This window comes from Astyanax mexicanus, chromosome 2 (assembly GCF_023375975.1).
Source record: "Astyanax mexicanus isolate ESR-SI-001 chromosome 2, AstMex3_surface, whole genome shotgun sequence".
NCBI classification, from domain to species: Eukaryota; Metazoa; Chordata; class Actinopteri; order Characiformes; family Acestrorhamphidae; genus Astyanax; species Astyanax mexicanus.
The window spans coordinates 70,800,008-70,821,754 of record NC_064409.1 but is presented as its reverse complement, the minus strand read 5'-3'; the positions used below and the strand labels follow the sequence as shown (position 1 = coordinate 70,821,754).

Sequence of the window (21,747 nt, the reverse complement as noted above, 5' to 3'; positions counted from 1 at the left end):
TTGGATAGAGTACATTACTTATAACACCTATCCAACTAACATTAGTTTAATGTTAGTAATTATAAAGAAGGAGTGAAGCCTGTTTAAACACCACCTCAGCAGCTCTCTGCAGTAATTTAACTCACCAAAGGTAATATAGAAATCAGTGTTTAAACTCTGCAGAACTAGCAAAGACAGGCTGTAGAGTATTTGTTGTGTTTGTTTGTGTTTGTTTGTGTTTAATGGACACAGCACTGATGTTACACTGTATGCGTGTTTCTATCGTTCTCTCTCTCCCACTCTTTTCACGCACTGCAAGTTCCACCCACACTGAAACCTCATTGGTCAGTAAGCTTGTGGAGAGGCCAATCAGGATGCTTCTCTCATCCTTTTTTCTCTCGTATGCTCGCTCTCTCTCTCGCGCGGTCAATCACACATTAATGACACGTCAACAATGAAATTCCAAGTTGACCATTTTTTAGTCTACATTGTTGATTACGCTGACTAATTTTTGCAATGCTAATAGCAATAGTCTAGTAAAACCTTTGCTGTTCCCTCTCATACACCATTTTTGGTCAGAATCTTCCTGATATGTTGCATCATGTTTAACAATGTAATAAAAGCAATTCTTACGTGATGTTACTTTTAAATAAAAATAAAATTTGACATTTTTTTATATCAAACATACCAAATTACATTTCAAAGTGTCTCAATGCTAGTTAGTTTTTCTTGCATGGAGTAGCTGAGTTATAGTGGAGCTGTCACAAACTGCACTTATATTCTTCCTACGTGAGTTTTCCTAAGTGTCAGACCAAACCTATTAACTAAAGAAAATTAGTCCACACCAAATAAGATAGGCATGAAGCACCCTTGGAATCACTGTTAGTGACATATCTAGAACTTTAAAGGTCCAGAGTGATGTTTGTCTAACATAATCCCACTCATGAGAAATCAAAATATAATTGATTGATTCCACAGCCACTGCCTAGTTAATCTGATGTGCAAGGTTTTCTGTCGAGCGCCTTACAACATGATCTGTGTGTATCCCAGAGAGAATATGTTATATTGAGCATTTCCAGACTTTAATGTAAGTAAGAATAATTTATTAAGCACTTTTTAGAATGTGGCATTAGCCAGTGCAGCAAATGGAACCAGCATGTAGAAAACTAAAATATAACTGTAGTTCAGTTCATAACATATGTAATTAAGTATGTAATTACTTAATGACATTTGAGTAATGTAGCACAATTAAATGGTCAGAATTAAATCTCTAAGGGTTAAGCTGAAATTTGGAGCCAGGGCAATGCTGCAGTTTCCACTGTAGAGTGGACCACATGTTGGGGCCGGAAATTTGTCAGTTTCTCTTGACTTGCCGTGCGTGGCGGGTGAATTGTAGTTTATAATTTGGTGAGTGTGGGGGTACAAGTCCCGCTCAAATATATGCAGGTCTGCATGAGAACGGCTACAGTCAGTTTACTTAAGCGAAGAAAAGCAGCGCTGGAGTGTTTTCGGCTTCAGGGAACACATAGAAAAAGGATGAATGGAAGCTCGGTCGGAGCTGCCAAGTCCGGCATTGGTTCAAGGGCTCTTTAGGTTTCCTGGCAACACTGAGGGTCGGAGGTTAAATGATGTGGTCATTATGGAGTTTGATTTGGAGGACAAAAGCCTAGAATGAGAGTAAATGAGGGGACGGGGCCTGTTCCTGTTGAGTTGTTTTTGGACGGTACATTGTGTTGATTTATAGATCTTGTGAAGTTTGACTTAACAGTGCTGTAAACCTGCTTGGAAATGGTGACTCTGTATTGAAGGACACTTTATTGACCATCAGATTGTTGGATTTGGGCGGGTTAGGCATGAGGCCACTGTTGCAGTAAAATTTTGAGTGTTTATTACTTTAAAAAAAAACTTGACATAGAAAAAAAGGTTCGAACTACGATGAAATTAAACAAAACTGGTGACCCAAAACAGAAGTCCTCTGTGCACCTGGTTCTGCAGGTGATTCCTATCAAAAAAGAGAACAATAAAGAGCTGGAAATGTCTCATTCTTTAAATTATCTACCATCAAATCTATGAAAAAAAAGTTTAATACCCACCAGTGGCCCAGATTCAGAGTCTTCAGTATTAAATCTCTGACTAGCTGTAGCTCACGTGGCTGTATTGAGCGTGTGGTTGTGGCGTGTTGCCGCTCGAGTAAGCTTGCGGATTGTGACTTTTGCTCTGCTCCCTGCTGGGGGGGTTACTGGCTTTGACAGTATTAAGCAGTGGCCGCACAATCAGCAGCATTGTTCAGAGTTAAACGGTGCAGACTCTGGGGCAACGCTGAAGCAGCGGCAAGGCTAAGCTCCATCCTGTGCTTTGTCTTATCAATGTGATTATTCCACTGTTTCTCAGGTCTCACTGTTTACCATATATAGAGTGCAGGACCTTATGTGCAACATTAAGTTCAGATCAAGCTGTGTCATTATGGAAGTATAGTTTCACGAAAAAGTAAATCTTTACAGTGTTCCCTATAATGAACCAACTTTTACCAAAACTTTCTCTCAAGAGTTGCTTGTCTGTTGTTTACAGCCAGATGGCGTGAGTTAATACACATAAGAGACAAACTTGGGGCGTCATGAGCGTCTTGTCTCTTGTGACTTGAGTCAGTGTAAACACAGAGTTTTAAAAGTAGTGACAACAGTTTTAGAGCCAGTTTGTTTTGTTTTAATGAAGAAAATGTAATAATAAAAAGATCAGTTTAAGAATGAGTAGCTGTATTTTCAAAACCTTGTTTTCTTATATCTCAGTAATGCTGAACTACCTGAGACTTTGTCTGCGCAATTGATTTGTGATAGCCTAATCAAATTTTGACAAAGCTGTACTACACTTCTGCTCAATAAACGATTTTATAAAATATTTACAAATCTATATACTCATTTAGTCATACATTTAAAATCAGACGTCATGTTTTAAGTTTACAAACAGATTATCTTTTTATATAAGACCTCATTATTGAGAGAGCTGATATAAAATGTATAAGTATTATAGGCAACTGTCTTTTAAATCACATTTAAGCAGATGTGCAACATTTGAGAACAAGCCCTATTTATCACACAAGTGCTAATATTTTTTACAATGGCAAGTGAAATGTTCCTTATACAATTACAACTTTACTTGTAAATCTGAACATAATCTTTAACTGTAGCTGAAATATTCTTTAATGAATCAATATCAAATCAGGATCTTGTGAATCAGAATCAAAATCAATTCAAGAAATCAGTTGCAATACCCATCCCAATTGCAACATACCGGACTGTCTGTGTTAAATACTTACTTATCTTCAGAAATGAAATTGAAGTTAGAATTGAAATTGTGCTGGGGCAGTAGATCACTATGAGGAGGGGTTATAGATGGAATTTAACTATGTTAGGAAGTACATTACTGCAAGGCCAGGTTAGGCTTAGAATTAAACTTTGCTGGATAGTAGATGTTTTGAAATTAGAATAAAACGGTTGGAAAGTACATCTTTAGGAAAAAGGATTAGGGCTGCTGAACTGGTGTTGAAACTAAACTATGTTGGGTTGTAGTCGATCATAAGCCAGAAGGTTAGTGTTGGGATTAATCTCTTGAGCAGTAGATCCCAAGCCAGCAAATTGTTCAATTTTTGTTATTAACCAGTGTTCAAAGTGACAGTTGCTTGAAGTGTTCCTCATGCTTGGACGCTTGTGGGAGCACAGGCCTCCGTCAGTCACACAGCTGCGGAGCCCCGATTCTCTGTATTAATGTGAAGCATACTCAGGTTTCCAACCAGGTTGATAACTTACAGCTGCAGCCTGATGAAGTGGAGCTTTAGACTTTCGACATAATTGTTTTGACTGGCTTCTTTTGGCTCTGTTCCTCCCAAGTGTCGGGGTGTACCTTTCAACATCTAAAGACCCTGGTCTCCACTGTGCTATTCCAGCACACAAAGAACGTTCCAGTGTGAATGTATAACAGTTACAGTGGGGTTTTCATTCTCTGGTTGTTGAGTTTTTGGGCTTGTGTTATCTCACCTGGCTATCGCACAACTGAAAATTATACAGACAGGGGCTTTTTGGAGAGGGGCCCAGCTCCATTAGGAAAATTGTGTCTGTGTGTGTGGGAGAGAGCTAGTGAAAGTATAGGTTTACAGTGTATCATTAATTTGCGGCAGTAAGCAGCATGTCTTTAGTAGCGCAGTGAAAGGTTTGTGAGGATAGCCAGAAAAAAGGTTCAATGGAAGGATTGTGATTATAACCATTTCGGGAGAATTTCAGAGGTTCTAACATTTTTGTCTGAAAGGAAGGTTTTCAGTGTCATTTAGAGCGCCATGCAACACTGTCCAGAATATTAAACTTGAAAAACAAGTTTACACAACTCTCCCATAACCCTAAATGTATTTGACCAAAATATGTTTAGTATCTAAAGTTTAAAGCTTTTCTTAGTAACAGGAATAGAACATTTTAGATACATCTATATTCTTATTTGTATTATATTATTTTAAGCCTTATCACGTAAAGACTTTAGTCCTGTCTGAATGTGCCTTGTGAGATGGCAGTCCCCGCTATCCCTAGTAATGCCTTAACAACGGAAGGTGTCAAGGATAGCACATGCCTCTACCAATACATGGAAAGCCAGCCGCCGCCACTTTTTGGACTGCTGCCTATGCAGCATCACTGGCTAGGTAGTACACTCTGAAGTAGGAGTGTGCCATATCATATCGTAAGTGATAATATTGCCAAAACTGTAGAATATCATGAACAATATTATACCCTGAAATATCGTGCCTTATCACCCACCCCTAATTATCGCATCAGGGTACTACTTTTTTGCCGTTTTTAGCAAAAGGAAAATTCACCCTGTTCTCATTTCACATTATATATCTACTAGAGACAGATTATATCTGTTCAGTAATATTTATTTTACTTTAATCCTGGATATATGGAGATATTTGGAGTGCATTACTAATATCATGACATTCTGGATCATTGACTTCTGTTACAAATCTGGTAAAATTTGCCATATCGTATTGCATGCAATAATAAAATTCTAAATAATTTTTCTAATTCAGTGTTGTCATATCGCCAAAAGTATTGTTATCATAAAAAATACCATGAAATATCGTGATATTATTTTAGAGCCATATCGCCCACCCCTACTCTGAAGAAAACACAGCACCTCCGCTCTGATACACAGACGCCTATGCTGAGCAACATCACACTAGGAATGTGCTATCTACCCACTCAGAGAGAACAAGGGCAGTTGAGCTCTTTTGGACTTTGGCTGCTGATGGCAAGCAGCATGATTTGGGATTCGAACAATGACATCATACTGACAGCGTCTTTGTACACTGGTAAGAATGTCATTCATTTTTACAAAAAATGAATACAATCTAAATAGGGCTTTAGACAGTAAAGTCATTTCACCACAAGCTATAAACTATTTTTCACGAGTTAAGAAATCTTGGTATGAAAAAGATGGTTGAGAGTGTTGCATTGTTCTTTGCATCATCACACCATCACAACCGATCATTGGACAGTTTAGTAACCTCCTTTTTGAGAGTGTAGGGAACAAAACCCATTATAGCTACAAGAATGGCTCTTCTGGGAAGTCTTTTGGAAATTCAACAAATACAACAAAAGACAAAAATAAAAATTTCTTTCATTTACCATTCAACTTCCTAAACTTGCAGGTCTGCAACTTAGTTTGCAAATACTAAAAGAATCAAGCTGAACTCCTTGAACTTGCAGCTTTAAAAACTTGTTTGTGAGAGTAAACCGCAGATGCATAAACTCATTTCAATAATGAATGACTTTCTTTTTATGATGCACATACACTAAATCACCCATTGAAAAAGAAAGACAGAGCCTCACCCCACACATTCTTTGTGGTTTCAGTGATATGCAGCTGAAAAGTTTTCTGAATTGAAGAGCAACCTAGAGCATTAGCAGCAGCCTGCCTGGGCCTGATGCCTCTTCAGCGTTCCGCAGTGTTGCGTGTGTGAAATACGTGTCTGCTGGGCCGCGCTTAACAAAACGCACTTCATCCGTGCATCTGCATCTGTGCAAATAATCAAACACGGGTGAAAGCACCAGATGAGCGAAATGCTTTCACTGGTGTTCACTTGGGGAGAGAGATGGGTTAATCGTGCGATCTATGTGTATTGCAGACCCATCACAGCTTTTCCACAGTTTATGGCAAGTCTTGACATGAGACTGACACGACACATGTGTAACTCTAACCCCATTACTGTCCGCTCCATGTTAAACATGCTTAAGGCTGCATCTGACTTCAGATTACAGTCATAACAATGTTGTGACTGGAAAGCTTTCTGTTTCTCTCTGCTTTTAGTCATCTCAATGTTTTGTCTGCTGATGACATAAAGGTTCTCTGGTCTTGCTCTTCGTAATTTAGTTTTTTTTATTTGCTAATGTAGCTGATTCAACCAGCAAATTGTTAAGGATTTTGATCCAGCACATGTTTTGTAAAACGCATTGAATGTTTTCCTGTGGCTGACTAGCTCTCCAATCTGTTTTTCAACCTGCCTGGTCATGGTGGTCAGCATGCTTGTCCATATTGGTCTGCCTTCTTGGCCATGGTAGTCAATAGGGGTGCAGGAAAAAATCGATTCAAGCTCGAATCGTGTTTCTAACATTGAACGATTCAGAATCGATTCTCATTTTCAAAAAATAGATTTTTTTTTGCGGGTGCAGCCACTGTCGCGTGGCTCTTTTTAACTGTACAGCGAAGCTCAGCTACTGTCTTGTGGAGTTTTTTAACTGTAGCGCTGAGCTCAGCTACTGTAGTGCGGAGCTCAGCTACTGTGGTGCGGAGCTTTTTAACTGTAGCGCGGAGCTAAGCTACTGTCGCCCGGAGCTTTTTAACTGTAGCGCGGAGCTCAGCTACTGTGGTGTGGAGCTTTTTAACTGTATCGCGGAGCTCAGCTACTGTGGCGTGTAAGACAGTAAATGAACTCCCCGAGACAGTTAAAAAGCTCCACGCGACAGTAGGTGAGCTTCACGGGACAGTAGGAGTGTCGCGGGACAGTAGCAACAGGACAGGGAAAGTTTTTGCTCTTACTGCCTCTACCTATTAGGTATGGAGTATGGAGAATGAAGAAAAAGAAATCCAACCGATTTGAAAGAATCGGAAACAAATCGAATCGTGACCCCAAGAATCTATTCTGAATCGAATTGTGGGATTCCCAAAGATTTGCAGCCCTAGTAGTCAATCAGCTTATGATAGTCAGCCAGTTTTGGACATGTTGATCAGCCAGCTTAGTTATGACAGTCATCTAGCTTGGAAATGTTAGTCTAACCCATGTAAGCTAACATATTGTCGCTGTCGGACAAAAACCATGCATCTTCAAAATGTCAGCTTTACAGGAGAAAACAAACCATAACTTGCAATGGAAATCAGTGTTAAGAGATATTGTTTAAATTTATTTTAAACTTTTCTATTAGTATGAAGGTAGAAGGATTTTTGTGTGGCAGCAACAGTATATAAACAGTAATCAGCAGTTCATATCAACAGTAAAGGATTTCCATCTCTTTGCTAGAAACCTGGTCCAGCTCTTTAAATTGTCTTTCCTAAGAGGAAGTGAAGGTATTACAGCAGTAGGATGTTGGAATAGGCAGGACAGAGTATTCCAGACTAAGGCTTGAAATCGTTGGCTTAGTACTCACTCCACTGGGATTAATGCTGATGATACTGAATAGTGGGACTGGCGTCCACTGTACAAAACTCTGACTCGTAACCAAACTCTCACAGAGAGAACTGGCTGCTGTCCACAGGAACCCGTCCTAGGGCCCTCTGATTGGTTGGCCATGCCTAAATCCTTGGCTGCTGGTCATTCACAGTGTTTCAATGTCCATCTCCAGTCTAGATTCAGTTGAAGACATTCTTTGGATCTCTCTCTCCTTCTATCTCTTTCTCACTCTCTGTCACACACTCTTATTGTTACACTATCTTTCCTGTTTTGCCTCTCTTTCAGTTTTCCTCCCTTATTGTTCTCTTTTTACCTCTTTACTCGTTCTAACATAAAGTCTAAAAAACACCATATTTGGCTCTCAACCAGAAAACCCCCTTTGTATCCTCTGGCCAACTGTAAGTCAATTTAAAAACCACCACCATCATTTTATGACCCACCCCCCCACCCACCCCCTGTGACTTTTATTCTTCCACCAGTTGCAGGAAAGTGCACTGATGCTTTCAGCGACAGCTTCATGGCCTTTCTTACCAGCGCTCCGTCTGGTATTCCTTAGCTTCTCTGTGTCTGTGGTGGAACACTCAGGCATGCTGTTAATGTCCCCCTACTTTTAAGCACATCCCATAAATAACAGATCTGGGGAAAAGAGCAGAGTCATAAAGAAAAGCATTTTAATGCAGACATGATTGTCATCACTCTTTTTTGTAGAAGGGGCTGCTCAGTGTCTTCCCAGCATCTTCTGTAGCCAACTGTTCAACTTCAGCTTCAAACATTTCATAAAGCTTGTTCAGTTTTCTCAGCTTGTTCCACTAAAAGAGCAGCATTCATGATGTAGTATGTAATCTCCTGCTTCCAAAGTCCATATGGGTGGTGTGTCCATTATGTCCCAATAAGGCAGCGTGATGAGGACTGTTATGCTGTAAAGGTTTGGAAACACTTACCAAATGAACATGTTTTTCTTTCATATTTAGAAAGAATATATAGAGTGGTATTAGAATGTTTACTAGCTGAATAAAGCAGATTACTTAATGATTGTTCAGCTAGGCTGTTGCTGCATGGTGGCTATGGTGTTTCAGGTGGAATCCAAGGTACAGCACGCTATGGCTTTAAGTGACAGTTTTCCAGGTGGTTGCTCTGGTATTGCTTAGTAGATCCTGTAGTGTTGCGAGGTGGTTGCTATAGTATTGCTAAGTGGTTGCTTTTGCATTAAAGTCTTTAATGCTGTTTCTCACACCTGGCTGTTCTAATCTGACAATGGTTCAACAGATTAATCATCAGTCTTAGATCAACAAAGCACTGCGCTGTACAGAGCTTCAGCTTTCAGGATGGAGTACAGCAGATTATGACAAAGTGCTGTTAGACTGTCAATGTAATTTACCTACTTTAGACAGGCAGATGGACACATCTTCTACCTGGCTGGAATTTCACAATTAAATTTCTTTCCTCTTAATGTGTTTGAGAGAATCAGTTGTAAAGTTGGTATACAGTGAATAGTCCTGTTTGAGTAATGTTCTAATCCATATTATGGCAAGAACTACTCAACTAAGTAAAGGAAACAGTAAGAAATTAAGGTCAGTCAAACTGAAACATTTTAACAACTTTCAATGTAAGTACAGTCGCAAAGAATATCAAATGTTATGATGAAACTGGCTCTCATCAGGACCGCGTACACACACATATATTATATATTTTATGTATATATAGTCAGGTGCCCACATTCCTCACTGCCTGGACTTGTTGATTCATACAAGTTTGACCTCTGACTTAGACATGTTGCTGTAACACCTGTGTGTTGTCTCTTTTCTCTTAAGGAGTATTTTCTCTTTATCAGTTTGACCTCATGACTCTCCAGCCCATCTTCTCCAGTACCATAGTCAGCAAAATGGGGTCACTTCCCTGCAGTCAGTTTTGTGCAGCATAAAGTACTGTATTCTATTGTTTATTTTTAGGTTTGCTTAAGCCGTTCCTTTAGGCCTTTTAAGCACCTGTTTCTTCAGGTTGAAGAACAGGTTTTCTACTTATCTATTTTTCATGACTGGTCTGCCTCAGTGCACATACTGTGTTTAGAATAGCATTACATAATTTAGGGACTACTTTTTGGTACTATTAGCAATCTACTATGTGTTATTCAGTAGCTAAATTGATATAAATTATTCTGCATCTACTATATGTTGTTTGGCACATTCTGTATTTTTCGCACTATAATGCAGACTTAAATTCCTTTCATTTTCCCACACATCGTCAGTGCGCCTTTTAATCTGGTGCACCTTATGTGTGAATTCTACCAGTCAGGTTGTAAGGAGCCGTAAAGCCACTCCGCTGAAGTACATCGCTAACCACACAAAGTGCTAGCTCTTGGCCATCCAGAAGTGAGTTTTATTTGCCTGTGGCCTACTGCTAACCCCTACTAGCACTGCTGGAGCAGCATTAGCATTAGCCGCAAACCACAGCGTTAGCTTTTTTGCTGTTTAGAAGTGAGTATATTGGACTGTAGCTTTTCTGTTTACCATGTTAAAAAACAACTAACCACTAGCGGTTAGCCGCTAATGCTAATGCCCCAGCTTTGGTGGAAATCTAGAAGGAAAACATAGCAACAACCCTATTCCTACTACTAGTTACGAGTTACTAATGTCGCATAAAATGCGCCTTATAATCTGGTACGGCTTATGTATGAAAATAGAACAGAAAGGGACGTTCATTGATAGTGCACCATTTAAGAAATTAAAATATGGACTCACACTATGTACCTTATAGACACACTTATGGTTTAATATATACATTTTATTAATTTTACTGCATTTGTAACTCTACAGACCTGCTGGATTTACTTTAAGATTTTTAAAAAAAGTTATACTATAAACCCAGCTGGGTACAAATGCAGTAAAATAAAATAATAAAATAAAACATATTTTTTTGTGCAGTAAAAGAAAAATGTTCTGCTCCCGTATATCTCCCATATCACTGTATGCCTAAAATTAATGTGAGAGTAGAACATTAACTGTTGTCACTCACACTTACAGGAAATATGTTTCTTATCCCTGTAAAAACAGGAACCGTAGTGTTAAGTCTCAGAGCACAGGTGTAGGCCAGGCTGTGAATTTATACCACTCTATTGATCAGATGATGAGACTGATGCTCTGTTGTGACACTGCTGTACAGACAGATGATTAGAGCCGCAGATGCCTTACGTGCATCTCTCTCAGCATTGTTTAACTTCATACAGCTCTGCACTCTGACACGGCTTTTATTCTACACACACACAGCAGCACATGCCGTCTGCCTTTAAACACCGGCTCCCACGCACACAGCGCAGCAGCATTATGGATGAAGCAAGGCATGCTGGGATAGAAATGAACTCGTTAACCCATGCCTACCCCCCGGCTCCCTGACGCAACAATACCCACAGTAACTTGCCAAATTTACTGCTCACTAATTCATGTATTACCCATATTTTAGAAAATGGGATGTTTTCTAATCTGATAAAGGAAGAGCTCTGCAAAATGGACAAAAGTAATGGAACACCTGCTAATTTCTTTTCTTTGTTTATATTTTTATGATCACCACATCATAAAAAAAGTACTGGATGGAGATCCATCATTCCAGAAAGCACAGTTCCATTGCTCCACAGCTCCCTCTAGCCTACGCCTGGCATTAGACATGGTACCAACAGATTCATGTTTATCTGCTCTAGAGAGTCAAATTCTTCTGGCTGTACTTCTCTTTAGGGACTAGAAAAGTTGTTTGTGTGCATTTGCATATCTGTGTCAGCAATGAATGCAACTTAGAGTAGTTGAATGCATTTATTGGAAAGGTCCATATTTTTGGGTCATGAGAAAAATAAAAACATGATATAGATTAGGGTTATATAGTTAAGGATATACATATATTCTTACCGGATATAGACTAAAGTCTTGGACTAACTTGTATGCTTAGTGGGGTTTTTCCACCGAAAAGAAATGTTAGTGTAGTAGGCCCAAGTTTTGTCCAAAACACAGCCCTCAGTGTTTAGTGTGTGTGTGGTAGGGGCTGCTGCATTTACCACTGTACACACTAAACTGAACATATGCAAAATTTTGGATACAACTGTTTTAAATATTTTGCTGATATTTGTTCTTTTTGGAAAAAAATGTAAAATAGCAGCAAAGGCTTGGTATTGTTGGGCCAGTATAGCTGTGATGCTAACAGCTGGCCTCGGCAGGGTTGGGACAGCTTAGCTGCAGTGATAACAGCCAGGCTCAGGAACTGTGATGCTAACAGACACAGCAGCCAAGCTCTGGAAAATTCCGGTGGACAAATGAGATAAGGCAGGATGTATATGAAGCATTAATTTTGGTTTGAGATGCTGCTCTCATGTGACCTTTACTGTCAGGAAAACATATAGCGCTCATTTAATGCAACATTATATAAGCTGTTTACCTGAAGCTAACAGCGATTTGTGTTTGTAACAGTGGTGTAAAAGTGAGTTACTCTCCACAACTGTAGGTTGAGCACAGGAGCAAATGCTGCTTTAAGTGATTCTGGCTTCTATGCCTTGCTACCTGTTTATTGTGATATTCCTCATTTAGAGAAGATGTTGAAGGGTTGTAATGAATTAAAGATTTTTGTCTGAGACCAAGCAAAGTGAACCATTTGGTTGAAGGGCAAAAACGAAGTATATAACACAGTTTTTTGCAGGTTTTTCATTAAGTTTGACTTTTTTTGAACACATGTACATGACATACCATAAATAAATTGTCTTTGTCTTACTTTAAATCAAAATCAATTACAAAACTACAGTTTAAAAATAATGATTTTTTTTATTAAACACCAAGTTTGACAGACATTATTTTCTTTTATTTGTATCAACATATTTGTGTATCAAAGACCGATGGGACAAATAGAGAGTTTATCATAAGCAGCAGGTATTAGTGAGTAAGAGCTTAGTGCATTGTCTAATCCAAAGCCTCAGACAGAATAGCATGTATACTATTAAAGCAGTGCCATATTAAAGAAGGATGGGAAGTCAGATGGGCAGGGGCAGTGCTCAGATTGGGCAGCAGGGGGTAAACGTAGGCCTACATGGGAATGCATTCAGTTGTAATTAAATAATGTTCAGTTTTACATTACAGCACATAAGTTCATGCCAGTAGCTAGACTGAGCTAATCTTAAGAGAATTTTTTTTGTAGCTAAAACACACCACTGGGCGTCACTTAGTGGTAATAATGAAACTTGCTGAATCAAATATTTAGACTCCTTATATTTCAACCAGAAAATTGGAGTAGGAAAATTGGAGTAAATGGAAGTAACTGCAATCCAGTATCTTACCAACGTCCTTTGGGAGTTCAGGCATAATTAAAGCCTCCAGTTTCAGGACACAGCTCATTAAGTGCAGTATCAGGTGGTAGTTTGGGATAAATAATTACTGCTTATTTAACAGATCTAGATTTTAAAAGATAAAATAATTTATACTGATATAATCATATAAAGGAAATGTAATTTGAAAACACAAAAATTATTGTCTAGAAAGCCTATGATTAAAATCTAGAATTTTAAGAATCAAGTTATAGTAAAATTATTATCCAGAATACCGCATATTTCAAACAATGATCACATACAAATATGTATATATTATATATTATATTATATTTTATATATATATATATTATATTTATTTTTTCATAAAATATGTCCTATAATAATTTTAAAATATATATAAAAAATAACTTTACGTTTTGCTTATGTTGAATATGAGATAAGTATGATGAGTGATTTCAAATATGAAACTTAATTGCATTGTAATTCAGTCATTTTCATCTTAAAAACAGACAGAGATCCAGCAGCAGGATGTTTTGGAGATGAGTCAGTGTTATCCTGTATGTATCAGGAGGGTTTCAGAATCTGAGGATGTGTTTTTATCATTATATCTGTGAGGGTGACTGAGCTGCATACCAGCAGCCCGCTCTGGTTAAGCACTTTGCACTGACTGTCTGGAGAGAGTGTTTGCTGTTTGTGTGTGTGTGTTTCTAGCTGTGTGAGGATATGAAACTGACAGTATATGAACACACACACACTGTCTGTAAAACAATTTGAGGTCTGGATTTTCTCACTTTTACTTTTTATTTAATTGAGAATATAACAACACCTGCAGAAGTTTGGCTAAAATAAAAGCGCTATTTGCTAATGCTTTTGGTATGTTTTGCTTCAGCATTCGGCTAAATGTTTCTAGACCTGATATTTTTTAAATAATGGTTAAACGTAGATTTTCATCTAGTGTATATACTGGTTGTTCACTATAGACTCTGATACACGCATGTTGAGAATGCTTGTGCTGTTGCGTTGATAAAAGCTCTCGTCCGCTCTTTCTCTCACACACACGCATACAAACGCACACACACGTTTCCTTGTTCCAAAAAGAAACTAAATGCGATATATACAGCGACAGTATTGTTTATTTGCTCTATTAAAACTCAGTTACTCAGTAACTCAGCAATTCGTTAAAAATATTTACATTTTAAAAGCATCAAATCTACTCTATTGTTATACTGTAAATGTCTAGTCTAAATCTCGTCTGCCAGGCCTAACCACACCACACTACACTATTGTTACTGTCTCCCTCTCAAATATGGGGAAATACCAGTATTTTTGTTGTGTGATTTATACTTTTAAATTATATTTTTATATTAAATGGACATACATGATATGGCTATTTAGTACTTTATTTTGTGATAAAAATGGATATTTTGTGATATTGTTGTTTTAATCATAAATAAAAAGGTACACAAAAAATTGCCATTACCATTGTATCGGATTGGGACTCGGTATCGGCAAATAAAATGACAAAAAGATGTGATCGGGACATCCCTAGTGTCTTTTGTTTTGAGCACCATTAGAACAGCCACAGCACTGTCTTTTTATATGCAATGTATTTTCCCTATGAAATGATTTTAACAACTGAAATCCCCAAAATGAATAACCACTCATCACATTATTGCTATTACAATTAATCTAAAAAAGATGTTACAAAAGGCTCACCAAGTAATCCTATAGTAAAACCCCTTTTAAGTCGATAAATGGTTATTTTTGTTAAAGAAATTTGTGTATAAAAACAATGCAGACAATTTCAATGATCCAAAATGTCACAGTGTTAATAATACACTTTATGCATCCAAGATTGGTGGTAAAATAAATTATATTGGGCAGGTATAATCTGCCTATGATAGATATGTCATGAAAAATAAGAATAAATAAGAATGTGACTTTTGCGCTTACATATACATATACATATACAGGAGAAAACACTTCAGGGCAGGTGACACTGACATGGTGTTGGTGTGTAAGTGTGTCCTCAGGATGCTGAATCTATATTTGTTCAGCCCTAGAGTAAGGCTGACCCTTCATTTACCAATAAGACAATCAGCTCCAGCATTCTGGTGCTGCTGTGTGTGATCCTCACTTACCAGTGCATCACACACTAACACACCAACACCATGTCAGTGTCACCTGCCCTGAGGTGGTTTCTCCTGTGGGGTCCTGACCTTTGAAGAACAGGGTGAAATGGGGTTAAATAAGTAAGAAGTGGTGGTGCTGTATATGAGATAGGAATTGAGAAAGGGTCAAGTACTTTTTTATGGCATGGTGTAAAAGTATGTGTCTGGATGCCAAACATACCCTCTCCACTGTTTATTAATGTTGCTCTAACGATAGCATATCTCTCTTCAGCTTTGGCTCAGCACTTTATGACCCGTCCTACTTTATTGCCATCCGGGTTTCTCTCGCTTTCTCTATCTCTCTTCCTCTGAATTGCACTTTCTCTTTCCCTCTTTTTTGCTTTCCGCATATCTTTGTTACAAGGACTAAATTGTCTGTGAGTGGCAGGTAGGAAATGACCTTGAATGGAATGTAATTCTGCTGTTTGCTTCTTTTTGTTCGATTACCTTTATATGGCTGCATTTGAGAGCGGGTTGCTGTTCACTGCTGTTTGTTTGCTTTGGGTTTCCATAGCGCACTCATTCAGACCAAAGTGATTCCTAATGAGTCCCATTTGATTTATAAAGCAGGACCAGCTGAAACGGTGTACGATGAAGCTCGAGCTCAAGTGCTGCATGAAAAAATGGTGGGTTCTTTTTTTTTTGGACAACACTATGATCATTTTACAACATTTCGTTATTTGTGTTCAAATTGCGTCATGAAATTGAAGAGCAGAGCAGGGCCTGTCGCTCACTTTGATGTCTCCACTGAAACGCTCATTTGAAATGTAAAGAGAGCTTCTCTGTTCTGTAGTAGTGCTGTCGCTGGCCCTGGCTGTGGTGTTACTGATTCTGCTTGAGTCTCGGTTGCCACTGCGCGCTGGGTTAAACTGTGGCTGAATTAGAGCAAACATTGCAGGCCAGAACGTGTTGCAACAAGAGATAGTAAAGGCAGGGCAAAATGCAGCCAGACAGGCATTTGTAGTGCTTTAAAATGTGACTGAGATGTCAAAGACGAAGCAAGAAAAGGAAGATAAGAGGGAAAATAGCATTAATGCTTTGCTGTGTTTGCTGTGTCTAATGTTATATCTATATTTGCCCCAGTCTGCTGGCCTGTGCTGATTTTTGTCACCATCTAGTGTTGAAACGAGTACAGGAGCCCTTTAAAATTGCTCCCATACCCAAAGTGGCTAAGTAGGTCTTAGCATAATGTTGCAGTCATTTTTAACATTTTGACTTCATGTAAATCTGGCCGCTGTTTTTGTGTTGTATCAAAATTGACTGATAAGTGGATAAAAGGAAATGCCCCAAAGTTATTGTAAATTATTGTAAAATATATTAAATTGACTTACATTGAAAATGTTTTTTTTCTCCTCATGTAAAGTGGCCATTTGCGAGATAGATTTGGAGAAGTATTTTGAGTGATAGTGACAACATAAATGCTTTCTAATTATACAGTCAGGTAATATATCACTGAAGCACTGTTTGTGATGGTACGGTGCTAAGAGAAGGCAACATTTTTCTGGGTGTAGACCTGGTGTCAGTCCTAAAGCTGTCAGTCTGCCTGCCCTGGTCTCTTAACTACTTACAGCATTGACTCACACCAGACTTCCCTCTTCCCTCTGTTCCCGCTCCCCCAGTTACTGATTTTTTCCACCTGGTCTGTCTTGTATAAATACCCCTTAGTTTGCACTGTTCCCTGCCGAGTATTGAAACTAGATATCTAGCTCTTCTACAACGTGTTTCCTTTGTTTATTGCTTTTTGTTCTCTAACTTGCCCTCTCTGTTGTTGTTTCATAGCTGGATTTTTTTGTGTATGACCCTGTTTTTGCCTGACTACTCTTTGGTATGTTGTTTATATTTGCCATTTTGTTATTGACCCTGCCTGCCCCTAACTACTCTTGTAATCCTAGCCCCTTTGTTAGTAAACTGTGTGATTTGTATCTGCGAGTGTCTGTCGTGTGTCTGGCCAGCATGACACCTGGATAATAGAAAATATTTTATTTAACAGTGATTTTTTTTTAAACACATTCAATATTTCAGTATACACTATTTACAGCACCTGTCACTGTCTTATGTTTATTACAACAGGGATTATTACAACTGCATTTAAGCTGAGCTTGATGATGTGCACAAAGGTGGTGGTTTTTACACTGTTTATATTAACATGGAAATTACATTGTAAATTGTATTGACTGAAGTTAATATGATATTATGATATATACAATTTTGTCAATTTTTATATAGCCCTAGGGTTTATTTATGATATTAAGGCTGTTGACATCTGGCATTCTAATGCATTCATATCTGAATAGTTAGCAATGTAACAATAAATGTATTTGTACGGAATCTTATCTCTAATTTTCACAAGTATGCATGCCAACCTGAGATCTTACTCTGTAACCCATGCAATTTCCATGATTTGTATTGTACTGTTGTAGGAGTATCACTAACTGTTAACCGCTACCTGCAGTAACAGTACTAAGAAAAAAGCCAGATGAGTTAGTGCTTTGACATGGATGATAAATCTGTAATTATCTTTTGTCCTTATTTCTGACTGGATCACTACAATACATCAGTATAATGAAATAACAGGTCTGAGTAGCTGGGTAGCTATTAATCCCAGTTTAAATTTCCTAATCAACACAAAGAGTACATACGTTTTCTGCTTCTCTTGCTTCTACTCTGTGTGCAGCTTTTCCCCAGTTTCCTTAAAGCTTGGCAGATTTATGAACTTAGCAGAAAGGTTGTAATCCCGCAGACACGTGGGAGCGACAGCCAGGCCCTGCCAGCCGGTTCCTCTTGGCTGGTGATTTGTTGGAGCAGCACCTGCTCTCTGTTTTCACACATTAGCAGGTAAAGTCCTGAACTGTAGAGTGCACGGAGGAAGAGCACACTCTTGGGCATAATTGAGGAGAATACACTCTGCGCTGTGATTCGGGGGGGATTTCCATGCAGTAAAACAGTGTGATGATTGATTGATTGGAGGCCTCGCTTTGTCATTTATATGGTTTAAAAGGAATTTAGGAAATTTATACCAAACCCTTAATTTGTATCTTGCATTTAGAGACCATTGTGAGTTCCTACAGGATGAAGATTTAGGATCAGCCTCCTTCTCTACCTTTTTTCTCCTAGGCTAAATGTAGTTAGTTGATTGGCCTGGCCATGTTTGGTTTTTTAAACGTTTTTTGCTAAATGTACTGTTAATATTACTATAAACAAATTAACAAAAATAAGCTAGATTGTAAGATGTTGCTGTTACTGTTTTTAACCATGTTTAATGATATGTTTGTCTATAGGTATGCTACGTGCATATTACATCTTAGATTTCATCTAGAATCACTAGAAGGGTTCACAAAAACAAGCTGTAACCAAGAGTGCTGAATCTGCAGGATGGTAGATTTCCAGGAGGAGGTATTGCAGACCATTCATTGTGTTTGCTATGGTATTCCCAGTGGTTTCTGTGGTCTTACTAAGTGGTTGCTCTGCTCCCCCTTGTGGTTGGATGAAACAAATGTTTGCACCATATTCATTCATGTTAGAGCTACCGTTCTCGCCCTGAACCTGACCTGACCCGTGGTTTTAAGAAAATAGTCTGCGTCGTAGGGGTCTGTTTTTGTCTGTATTATGCACTTGACTTTCAGTGCTGTGCAGAGCCTTATTACTGTTTTTTTTATGTTTTTGCTTGTAGACTATAAGCTCAATATAAAAAAATCTGTTTGTTTAGAAATTATTTTCTATTCCTAAACCATGTTAAATCTGTTACAGAGATCTGTTACAAATAAATTGTCTTAAATAATAGTTCTATGCTTCTTCAGTGTTGCGATGTTAATTGACATCATTCTGAACAGATTTTGCTCATTCAAACATTAGGAAAATGTTTCCTAACGCTCCACTTACTAAAAAAATATTGGGTTTAATTTGATCTCAGGCTCAAAAGGACAGTGTATGGGTCAAGTTGGGTTGGGCTCAGACAGACGGGCTTGAGCCGGGTTGGGCTGGATATTTTGGGCCAGATCTAAGCTCAGTCATCTAAGCTAAGTCATATCGAATTCATATATTCTCCTGCCAACTAAACCACTTTTGCTTAATAATCTTTGAGTGTATATTTATTGTATTATGGTATGTGTTTCAGAAAAAAAACACAGTTACTTTCCCAGAAGCATGGGAACTAATGGAAAGGCACCAGTGGCACTGTGACACCTGTAGTCACACTTCAGTAGTTTTTTAGCTGAATTCAGGCACTGTTTGTGTCTCTGAGCTGTTTTTTGTGTGTGTGTCGGCCTGCCATACAGCAGCACGTTCTAATCAGCATGTTCCTGTTTTAAGTTAATTACAGTAATGAGTAGGTCGACTCAAAGCATTGTCATTAAGCTCTGGCCTCGCTTTTAATTTAAGCTTGTTGCCCCTTCCTCTGCTTTGGGCAGTGAGGCGTGGGAACGTGAATTCGTTAATGTGTATGAGTGTGTGTGATGGTAGTGGTTTTGTGTGTGTGTGTACAGGGGGGGTGTATGTTAGGGGGGCGGGTGTCAGCATGAGACAGCAGATCCTCAGAGTGGATCTGAATAAAGCAGAAGACTTCTGTGTCGGTTAGAATCTCCTCTAAAGAGCCACCCATCCCCCACTTGCATAGATAACCCCTCCCCCATCTCTTTATCTCACTCTTTCTTCCACTTTTCCTCACTCCCCATCTCCTCATCTCACACTCTGCCGTCATATTAACGGCTCTACTACAGCTTCACTGCGCCTGTGCCAACAAACTTACCAAACACACACACACACACACACACACACACTACTCAGATCAACACACTGCTTTTTTCTGTCTATAAATAGTGTGTAGTAGTAGTGCTGCTGTGTAGTGTAGTGTACTTTTAGTTTTGATTGCAGCACTCATTCACTGTGGCATTGTTTCAATAAGCTTTTGCAATGTCAAGATTCATTTCAATCCATTGCTGCATTAATTTTACTTGCAGCAGCATTGATGATAGTATGACTGCTGCACAAAATCTTCTCCAGCACATCCCAAAGATTCTCAATGAGGTTAAGGTCTGGACTCTGTGGTGTTCAATCCATGTGTGAAAATGATGATCTCATGCTCCCTGAATCACTCATTCACAATTCCAGACCAATGAATCCTGACATTGTCATCTCAGAATATGACCGTGCCATAAGGGAAGAAAAAACCCATTGATGGAATAACCTGCTCATAGTGTATACTGTAATCTCTATAGAAGGTTGTACAATAGTAGGTTGTGCTGTTGTGCACTATAGTATGTAAAAGTGCAATAGTGTGTAGTGTAGGGTAAGGTTGTGCCATATCGTACTGTACGCAATAATATCGCCAACATGTTTCAATATCGTGAACGATATTATACCCTAAAATATTGTGCCATATCACACACCCTTAATTATTACACCAGGGTGCTATTTTTTGTGTTTTTTGCAAAAAAAATAATTCACACTGTTCTCATTTCCTATTAAATATGTACTAGAGACAGATTTTATCTGTCCATTTTATTTGTTTTACTTTAATCCTGGATATATGGAGATATTTGGAGTGTATTATTAGTATCATGATATTCTGGATCATTGACTTCTGTTACAAATCTGATAAAATTCTTGTAAGTTAGGGGAGTGCTATATCATATCGTATGTAATAATAATATCTAATTTTCCTTTTTTTGCAGTATTTTGCAATATTCTTGAAAATGGAAAATTCTTGAAAATTGAAATTTCTCATATCGCCAAGAGTATCGCTATTGCGAAAATACCATGAAATATCATGATATTATTTTAGAGCCATATTGTCCACCCCTAGTGTAGTGTGTAGTGTACAATAGTGTAGACTGTAGTGTGTATTGTATTGTAGGATATACTACATTGTATACTATAGGGTGTAGTATGTAGTATGTTTAATATTGTGCACTGTAGTGTTTAATGCAGTGTAGTGTGCACTAAATAGCATAATAAAGTTAAGTGTAAGGCGTACTATAATGTGCATATAATATGATTTACTATAGCGTAATTCATATTATAGTAATAATGTAGTACATTGGGTACTCCGGTGTGTGCTGTATTATTCTCTTACGTCAAGCATAGTGTAGTGTCATGTACGATGTACTACAGTGCGACATGTGTAAGTAATGTGTAGATTTCTGTAGTGTGTACTATGGGGTGTACTATGTTTTGTACTGTGTTGTGTACTATGGTGCGTAGTGTAGAGTCTACACTAGTACACAGTCTGTGTAAATACTGATCTCTGTAAACAAATACTACTGACCTGTAAACAAAGACTAACTCTACAAGCCTTGAGATTCTCTAATTGGATAACAACAGATCTCTCCTGCTCTCTTTATCTCTCTCACTTTCTACCCTTCTACCTGTTTTTATTTCTCCTTCTCTTTCTTGTGATTGTATTTTTTCTCTCCCTCACTCCCTCACTTTCTGTCATTGTCTTTCTCTTATACCTTATATTCTCTCACTTTCCTTCTTTATTCCCTCCTACCTGTCTTTACTTCTCTCTCTCGCTTGTGATCCTCAAATTTTACTCCCATACTCCCTCACTATCTCCGTTTCCTCTATATATCTTTCCCTGTTCATATATATATATATAT

The 21,747-nt window shown here is 38.3% G+C and overlaps 1 protein-coding gene across 3 annotated transcripts in view; it reads left to right on the top strand.

The window, feature by feature from the left end:
• The window catches only part of stox2b (storkhead box 2b), an 86,712-nt gene that overhangs the window by 35,929 nt on the left and 29,036 nt on the right, over positions 1–21,747 (top strand). The window lies entirely within an intron of this gene.